This window comes from Lucilia cuprina, chromosome 5 (assembly GCF_022045245.1).
Source record: "Lucilia cuprina isolate Lc7/37 chromosome 5, ASM2204524v1, whole genome shotgun sequence".
Taxonomy (NCBI): domain Eukaryota; kingdom Metazoa; phylum Arthropoda; class Insecta; order Diptera; family Calliphoridae; genus Lucilia; species Lucilia cuprina.
Window position 1 is genome coordinate 49,881,748 of NC_060953.1, and position 10,471 is coordinate 49,892,218.

General features: G+C 25.4%; 1 protein-coding gene across 11 annotated transcripts in view; it reads right to left on the bottom strand.

Annotated features, from left to right (window-relative positions):
* Window positions 1-3,355, bottom strand: part of LOC111678401 (collagen alpha-1(XVIII) chain) — a 331,879-nt gene extending 328,524 nt beyond the window's left edge. For 3 of the 11 annotated variants that reach the window (XM_046953012.1, XM_046953011.1, XM_046953013.1), the window contains exon 1: window positions 3,304-3,355. The gene's annotated coding sequence lies outside the window, so the exon portion shown is untranslated. The remainder of the gene's footprint in view (window positions 1-3,303) is intronic. The other 8 variants (XM_046953015.1, XM_046953021.1, XM_046953016.1 and 5 more) reach the window with 5 other exon arrangements.
* Between the last annotated feature and the right edge of the window lie 7,116 nt (window positions 3,356-10,471).

The following is a 10,471-nucleotide window of genomic DNA, read 5'->3' on the forward strand; positions in this document are numbered from 1 at the left end:
ATATATATAGAAAATATGATATAAAAAAGATAAATAGAAGATAGATAAGAGATAACATAACTAAATAACCCTAATGGGCAAATTAAAAAATTTGTGTTTAATATTAATATTTTTTTTAATAATTCCTAGAATAATTGCAGTTTGATTCTTTCAACATTAAATATGCAAAAATTACATATTTTATTGTTAATTGTAATAATAATTAATATGTTTTTAATTCAAAAAAAATAAATAAATAAACAAACAAAAATACTTAATAATTAAAATGTTTAGGTTTTTATATGACATTCATAAATACTAAGCTCAATTGAAAAAAATACACTAAAAACCATATATTTTCCTCAATAAATATGCCAATTCAAAGAGCATTTTAAAATGTTTTCATGTAGGAAAAAAAACAATTTAAAAAATTTATAATAAGTGAGCTAATAAATTTATTAATTAAAATTACTTTTGCACATTTATAAACATATAATAAATATAAATTTTTTTTATTTCATTATATCTAATTATATCCTGACATGTTATTTATTTGCCCAACAAGCCCAACTAACTGTTCTACAGTTGATTTGTCTATGTGGAATTTTATAAAAACTAAATATTATTTTTATTTGAAAAACGCAATCCTTATTTAAAAATAAATTGACAAATAGTAATTAGCACTGAAGTGTGAACTATGACAATTTATATGATTTTTGTTTAATATATATCTATAATTAAACATTGTTATTATACAACTAACATAAATTCGTTTTCGTTTATAAATTCACAACTGTCATATTAATTTCACTTAACTTTCTTCACCACTTTAACTTTAGTTAAAATAAAAAAAAAACTTTTTAGTTATGCTACAATAACATTTCACCATATTTCCATAGGTTGATATTTTACAATATATAATTAAATAAACATTTTACTAACTTTATATAAAATGTTTTTTTTTTTTTTTTTTTGTTTTTGGTTTTGTGGTTTTAATAGCCCGGGGAATCTGTTTTGTATTTTTTGTTTGCATATAAATAAAGTTGATTAAATATTTGCAAAAACAATGTTGTTGTTTTTTTTATATTTAAATATGAAATTTTCAAAATTGTTTATATGTTGTCACACAAAATGTACATAAATATTTTTGGTACAAATTGCAAGTGGCATTTTAAGTGAAATGGCATTTTTTAGTTGTTTTATTTGTTGTTATTCTAGAGAGCGAGAGGCACTTTATATAAGTGGAGAGGAATGGTTTGATACAACAACAAAAACAACAATTAATAATTTAGACAAGTACTAATAAGTTGGCACTGATTATAGAGTGGAAACATAAAGTGCTTATTAATGGCCACAGGTAAGGTAAGAATAATGTGCTGAACTGCAAGGTGGAAAGTAATCACTAACGCAAAGGAGAAAAGAACATAGTTGTCATTAAGAAGAGGGGTATAATGATGACCACAAGTAATGAAAGAATGATGTGCTGAACTGTAAGGTGGAAAGTAAGCAGAAACGCAAAAGAGAAGAGAACATTTAGAAGAGCGGCTTTGTAGGGTAAAAAGTGGCCGAATTATTATGAAAATCTGCAGCATTAAAAAATGTACATAAAAGGATTTTGTACGGATTTTTGGAGTGATACTAGAAATTTTAACCTTAATCGGATATACAGTTTTATAAGAGCTTGTTGAAATAAGGACCAATTTTCTCATATTAATTTAAAAATTGCGTAAGAACGACGGACGGACATGGCTTAATCGTATGATTCTAAACCAATTGGTGTACCTTATGGTGGATGTAAGACCAATAATTTTGGTTATTATAAACATCAAAATCCTCTGTTATTAAGAAATTTATGAAATTGGTGAAAAACAATTTTCAATTCAACTTTCCAATCAAACGTAAGTTGAGTGAGCAAAAGGAAAACATGGATAACCAGACGGACAGACAAAGCTTGATCGGTTCAAAAAAATGTTTATGAAACTATTGGTACTCTTTAAAGTAGGACCAGTTCTTTTCTTTATTACAAACATCAGCACAATATTCATCCCAACTATAGTGCTGCGAGTTGTTGTAACGATTACGTGGCTTCTATTTCTAAAATCCTAGAATCTTGCTAACACGAGGTCTTTTATTAAATTTGTAAAAAGTTTTCAATTCAACTTCTGAATCAAAAGTAAGTTTTTTTTCAGGATCTGAATAATCTAGAAGATTTAGGAACGATTTAGTGTGTGTTCGATTTAATTCTCGTCGTAGTCAGTTCCATAACAAAAATTCGTAGCAAAATTAATTCAGAAATAGGTTTCTAGCGAAAAATTTAATTACATTTTAAGTCATTATTTTAACACTGTAATGGCATGTGCATACCACAAGCGCTTACAAGAATCTCAAAAAATCATTATTATGAATTAAAATTTATAGAAATGTAGTTTTTGTTAGAATTTTTAGTTTGATTTAACCAATTCAACTAAAAGTCTGAAACTTTTTGTAAATATTCTTGGAAGTTACTTAAAAATTCATTATTACGAATTAAAAATTATGGAAATGTAATTTCCATAATATATTATTAAATGAATTTACCTGAAAGTATGCAACCGTTTTGTGATAAAACATAAAAATTCTTGGAAGATTCTCATTATAATGAATCAAAACTTATAAAAATGTAGTTTCTGTTAGAATTATTAGTTTCATTTAATGAATTCACATAAAAATATGCAACATTTTGTGGTGAAACAAAAAATTCTTGGAATATTCTCGATAATTCATTATTATGAAATAAAATTTACAGAAATGTAGTTTTTGGTTAGAGTTTTATGTTTTATTTTACAAATTCACCTAATTGCATACTTTTAATGATTATTCTTGAAATATTCCTGATAACTCATTATTATGATTTAAAATCTTTAGAAATGTAATTTTTGTTACAATTTTTTGTTTTATTTAATGAATTTACATAAAAATATGCAACATTTTGTGGTGAAACATAAAAATTGCTGAAAGATTCTCAAAAATTCGTTATTACGAATTAAAATTAATAGAAATGTAGTTTTTGTTATTATTTTTAGTTTTATTTAATAAATTCGCCTAAAAGTATGCAACTTTCTGTGATAAAACATACAATATCTTGGAATATTCTCGAAAATTTATTATTATTAATTAAAATTTATAGAAATATAGTTTTGGTTTTAGTTAATCTAAAGCAGTTATCACTAACATTTTTTTTCTAATTACCTTCAACATTTTGAAAATATTTAATAATTTTTTGTAATTTATAAATAACTAATGATTATATTTTATTAAATATAATAATTTTAAACAAATATTTACCTTTTTCCATTTATTTATTTTAGTTCCAATTGAAAATATTGCTGCTGCATGTAAAAATTTTAACTAAATACAAAGACACTTTAAAAAAAACTGTTTATTTTAATAATTTTATATATTTAATTTTTTTCATATATCAACTTTATTTTTATTTATTTAATTTATATATTTAACACACTTCAATCAAAATTTATATTTTTCTAAATAATTAAAAATCAACTTTATTTTCACTTTTTTGTAATATTTTCATACTATTTTTTAATTTATTTTATTTATTGCTCTATTTAGTTGAGAAATTACTTTTTTTCTTTTTTTTATTAAATGGAAAACACTTTATTTAATATTTATACTAATATATATATTTTTATGAAAAAAATAAATTGACTTGTATAGTATTGGTTATAGGAAATTATTACACATACTATAAACAATTATTTTTAAAATATTTATTTATTTACAAAACACTTTTGAATTTGATTTAAATTAAAAAAGAGAAAATTTTTTTAAACTTTAGTTAATTGTTATAGATTTGTATAGATTGAATGTTTAAAACAATTTTTTTAAAAACTTTGTTTAATTTAGGGGAATTTTTCTTTCATTTATTTAAAATATATTTTTTTTTATTTTCAGCAGCATTTTTTCAATTCATTACAGGTTTTTATTATTTTTTCTATATTTAACTTTTAAGTCATGTTTTAGTTTTTATTTTGTAATTTTTTTGTTATTAAGTTGATATGATGTACTTTCTTTTATTAAAAACGATATGTGTGTGTTTTTTTTTTTTTTTTTTGTATTTATTGTGATATGATTTTTGGTTTATTTTCTTTTTATTTTATTGCAAAGACATTGCAAACTAGATATTTTGTTTAGTATATTTCTTTAATATTATTAAATTAGTTATAATTTTGTCTAAAACAATTACATGATTAATAATTAAACAAATATAAGAATATGTTGTTAATTCTTTTTAAAACATCCACCTAAAAGTATGCAATTTTTTCTCAAACAAATTCTTGGAATATTCTCGAATAGTAACAAAATAAGTTATTTTATATCAAAATTAAAACATGTTTTTTTAAGTGATTTTACCGGATTAAAAAACCACATTATATTATAGCGCTGACAATGGCTGTGTTATATTGAGCGTATGGATGAAAGTGATCCTGCAAGGAAGTCTTGTAAATATGTCCTTTAAGGAGAACAGAGAAGAGAATTTCTAAACCTCTGATGGAAAGATCAATTAGAGAAAAATCTATCCGAAATTGGAAAAGAAATGCTAAAGATCGAATTGAATTGAAATCTATAGTTTGTACGTCTTAAGGTCCAACTAAAGAAAAATAAAAATCTAACAACCTGCCAGTTTTTTATCAAAAGAATAAATTTTCTTAAAAACTTTAGAATAAAAGTTAAAATTTGCAGATTTTTTAAAGTTCTAGCCACCGGTAGTTTGGTGATTGGTGTTCTAGTCTGGTAGGTGGTGTGTTCGATTCGTACCAGGTTGAGGTGAGCACAACTGGCCCAATGGAGACCTTTATGTATTTCATCTAATTTGATATATGTATGTACATCCGGGTTTCAACTAATATACTGAACCTCTTGAAATCCATCCATTCAAGAGGAGGGATACGGCGAACTCAAGTTTCAAAGCTTAAAACAACCTCAACATCAGATAATTGTCTAAGATTACATCAAACTGGGTGCTGGACTGTCAAAATCTTCATTCTTGCATTCTTGAAATGATTTTCGTCCTTTCAAAATATTAAAGAATTTGGTAAGTCCTTATTAGAAAATAAATAAAGGCACAGTTCACAGAGGATTTTAATACTAAAGGCAGTGTTCAAAAGGTATTGTTCATGCAAAAAGTCATTTAGCTAATCTAGAATTAAAAAAAAAAATTAAAATTTGCTAAAAATTATCAAAAAATATGCACCATTTTAAAGACTATATATACAATGTTAAAAACTCTTACAATATTCTAATGCTAATAATTGTTATTTTACCTATTTTGAATATAAAGGGTTATTTTTCTAATTTAAATGTGTATTTTTTTTAAACAATTCTGTACGTTTTATGTGGTTTTAATTAAACAAAAAAATCACCACTGATATGTTAATGACAAAGGAATATAATATTTGCGGTAATTATTTTGTTAAAAAAAAACTTTTCCTAAAACGATAGCAAACAGAATGAAATTTTGGAAATACAGTTCTAAGAAAACCAATTTAAGATTAAGGTCAGGATTTTGATTTATTTTGTTTACGATTAAACATTTTACTGTGAATATTTAAATATTAATGCAGTTTAAAAAAAACCAATTTCATTTTCACTAGAAAAAAAAACGAAATTTTTTTCGTATATAAATTGTATTATATTCAAATTTTTTAATTTCCTTTCTTAAGTCAACAAATTCTGGGAATATCCTTCAAAATTTTGTAAAAATCTGTACATTATATTTACATTATTTACTTGACTTACTTAAAGAAAAAAGAAAGAAAACGAAATTAAATTTAAAAGGTCTAATTTTCGACACAAAAACTTTTAACTACTTTTTTGTGAAAAAACAACTTGTTTAAGATTTCCATTCTCTTTTAATCCTGATAAATTGAAATAAATATTATTTTAAGGCAGAGGTTCTCAGATTTATTTTATATTAATATTAAAAACAACTTTTTATATAAATTTGGAATTTCATCTTTTGAAATCGTATGTCCAATAACTTTAAAGTCCTTTTACAGGAGCATAGTGCAGATTATGAAAAACTGAGTACAAAGAGTTAATACTAATGGTCCACAGCTTCCTGTAGACATAGATTTTTTATATGTGAATATGACTTTTGACAACAAGTTCTATCTTTAAATAAAATTACCGCCTAAAAGTATACCACATTTTTTAATAGAAACTATGAAGCAATTAATTCTGGGAATATTCACGAAAATTATTAAAAATATTTATTTATCAATGCTCAATGTAGAGAACAAATAAATTCCGTTTAGAAAATGTGACATTATCTTGTGTAAGGTTTTCACGTGGGGCTCAACAAGAGATTTCAACAAAATGTTCCTTAAAGAACTACATTAAGTTTTCAACTTTTCTAGGCAATATAATCCATTTAAAACTAAAGCATTTTAAGACAAATTCTATTCAAAATGATTTAAATTTCTTATATATTTTTCCTTTTATTGAAGAAAGTTCCGAGGAATAGTCTTTTTAAGAATATCGTATGGAAATACCTCCCAATCGATGGGCTTTTATAAAGACAACACAAGAAGAATAAAAATGTTTTTCGAAACCCACTTTGCAAATATTCCAAACAATATTTTTGCACAAATTATGGTGAGTTTAATATTTTTAATCGCTAGTAGAAATCTGAGCGCTTGAAAATACTATTCGTAGCAAAAAGTGGTCCACGGAACAGCTTTTCGTTCATATGTTAAGGTTTAAAAATTTTTCAGGTTTTATTTAAAGCTTTTTAATTCACCATTGTCTATCCATCAATAAGTTTGGGATTCTACGAAGATTAATTATGGCTGTAGGTCTGCCCATCTATATCCAACCATCCGTCCATCCGTCCATCCATCCGTCCGTCCGTCCGTCCGTCCGTCCATCCGTCCATCCATCCGTCCATCCGTCTTTAATACTGTTGATCCAGTTATGACAATCAATGAGTCCAGGACATTGATGGCCATAACTGAATCATCAGTATCAGAATTTGATGAATGAAGATCTGTTCATCTTATTTAAAAAAAATTGGTTCCTAATTGAACCTAAGTCCTCGAACCTTATACATCTTATTAAATAAAATGAAAAAAAAAACTTAAAAATCACGATATTTCAAGAGAACTTCAACATTATTTGAAACAAGAAGTTTCTCACTGTTTCAAGCTTTAAAGTTCATAATTGACCTAAGTACCCATAGAAACAACTATTTTTTCAAAAAAAAAAAAACACTCCGATTAATTTCAATATGAGGCAAGGTTTTAGTGAAGGGTTTACGCAATTCTAAACTGTTTAAATAATTGTAATTTAGTTATCTTCTATTATCCTTTAAGATATTTTAAACACTCGTTTAAACTGTTTAAATTTTAAATCGATTTCCTGGAATTTTTCTACAACAACAACAATATGTCTATACAATAATGTTTAAATTGCGTTAACACATGAAATTGCTTTAAATTACGTTTAAAATTTATGCTTTAATTAGTTTATTTATTTTTCCATAAATTTTGTCCAAATTACATGTTTTCATTAAACACATTTTAATGTTCATTATCCGAATTATAATTATAAAATGTTATATGGTCATCACACTTGTATTACTGCTACAACAAATCCTTTTTTTTAAACCAACAAAAGCACACACACATATGTTCACTTGGAAATATTATGATGAAAACACTTTTGTAAATATGCGTGTTAGTTATTATGTTTAATTAACTAGAAAATAATAACACGCGATAAAGAGAACAAACGAAAAAAAACAACAACAAAAATATGATGACAATAGTTGAGTATGACAACAACAACAACAACAAAAAAACAATGTAAACAAAGTACTCAAGTCTTGATATTTCTGGCAGTTCTATAAATTTAAACAGATTTAATTTAATTTTAGACATTTTTATTATAGACATTTCTCTTTTTTTTTCTTTCTAGTTGGAACACAATAAATATTACATACACAATGGGTCAACATAACGTATGAGTGTTATTATTATACTTTTCCTAAACACTTGTAATTTTTCTCTTCATTTTTTTATATATATTTTTCTAAAAAGCATATCTTAGGGCTGTGTTTAAAAATTGTGCAAATATGTTTAATTTGCTTTTATGGCATGTGTATATGTTATAATTTTGTTAATTTCATTTGCATGTTAGAACATGTATTATTTTGCATGTAAATATGCATTTTTTTAAATGCTTTTTTTTCCTTATATTAGTAACATTACTTTATATTAGCATACTTTTAGGTGTATGAGTTTAAAGTGAAAGAAAGCAATAAACTGAAAAAACCGCGCGCGTTTAAAAATCGACACATTTGTAAGACGGGAACAACAACAAAGCATACTAACACGTGTATAAACGAATAAGTGAGTGATTATTAAGGCAAAGAAATTAAATTACAAAACGGATAACAATTTAATTTGTATTAATATTTATAAGCTTTAATTGATTTATTTTAAGATATTTTTTTTTTTACTAACAAAACACTTTATATTTATTAGACATTTTTCGAAAATTTTATTAAATTTCTTAAATATTTCTGTAAATATTATAAATTTTCTTTAATTTCTTAAATATTTTTTCAAAATTTTATAAATTTCATAATAATTTTTATTTTTTAAAAAAAATTTTCTTGTAATTTTTCTTGCTATTTTGCTCACAATAAAGGCTTTTTCTTTTTATTATATACTTTTTTTTCATGCTAAATAAAAATTTTTGTGCTACCGTATTCTAAAACGTACTGTTGTTTTATTAAACGTATTTCCTTTGACATTATACCCGTCTTAATACATCTTTACCGGTTAAGATATAAAACACGACTGAGGTAAATGTACTCGTTGCATGAATTTCTTTTTTTTTTTGTTCTTCTTCTACTGCTTCTTTTATTACACATTTTCTTTTAGGCAACAAAAATACATACACTTTTAAATACATAGAAAAATCATTCAACAAGATATATTTGAAAAAAAAATCCAAAAAACGAAGTAAAAACCTACAATTTAAAATCAGAGTAAATCAGGCACAAAAAGGAAAATATTTAGCTTAAATAGGGATATATGTATATAAAGTTTTTAGCTTAATAGAAACAATTTAGTTCTCTCTCTCTCTCTTTGTCTCTCTCTTACACAAATAATTTATTGTCCTAACAAACTTGCATAAAACTTCTTTAAAAAAAAACTCCTGTAAAGGAATTTATTATGTGTTTATAAAACACACATACCAACACCAACTCATTATCCTTAATATTTAGCACAGATGCTCACTCTCTCTCTCTCTATTTACTCACTACTTAACACTTTGTGAAAATAAAAACAAGTGTTTCTAACGCCCTCTATATTTGTTAACTAAAAAAGAAAAATTCCTAACTCTCAAAAAACGAAGCTCATAACATAACCTTCGTGTTATTATTAGCATAGGTCAGTTATACGAATAACTACACACACAACTAAATATTTGTAAGCAATGTTTTTTATGTTTGTCTTAAATAAGGGTGAGTTTACACATACTCTTAAACTTGGTTATTTTTTAACAACAACAAAGAGTATCATGAAAATGTATAAGAGTTTTCCTAAAGGGAAAATAGTACAATATTTAAACACTTTAGTGTAAAAGAGCGCTGCTAACAGTAAATTCTAAGCTATTTTTTGTTGAAATAATAAGCAGGAAATAAAAAAGCTTTTTTGTAAACAGAGAACAGTAGTAAATTCGACGAGTTTTTTGGTTTTACCAAATATAACACAATTTAAAATTAAAAGAAAGAAAATTGTTATACACCAGCGAAAAACTAGATATAACATAGAATAAAATGAAACAGAACATCGACTGGTATATTGAAAGAACCCAACAAATTTTAAATAACCAGAAGTTCGACAAAGAAAAGACTTAAGAATGTTTAAACATCCGGTTAAGTCTTTTTCATTCATACCATTGAATGAATAAGATTGAAGAAAATTGACCCTAAAGTGTATTCAAAGAGGTAAACAATTGTCACTTTAGTAATTTGGAGTAAAGAATTCCCATAACCGATTTGTATACTGCATTGTCATGCATGCATGACACACGCCATCTTAGTGTTATTGCAATCCCGAAGAAAAGCAGTGCTTCTACTGCATCTAGTCGGTCGGGACTATAAACAGGAGATGTCACTTCACTCATCCGAAATTCCTTAGAATAATTTGACATGGGGTCGAAACAGAGGACTATATTATCTGGTACTACGGGTGACCATTTTCCCACAGGACTACGTCCTGGCTGGCCAGTTTGTTGAGATTCCTCACAGTTTATTGAGATTCCTTACAGTTTGTTGAGATTCCTCACAGTTTGTTGAGATTCCTCACAGTTTGTTGAGATTCCCCAAATTCGCATGAAGACTGAGTTGCGGGTTAAAGACTGATGTACGTAAGTCTATAAGTTCGGTGCTGTGGCCGATGACAACAGATTTAATATATAT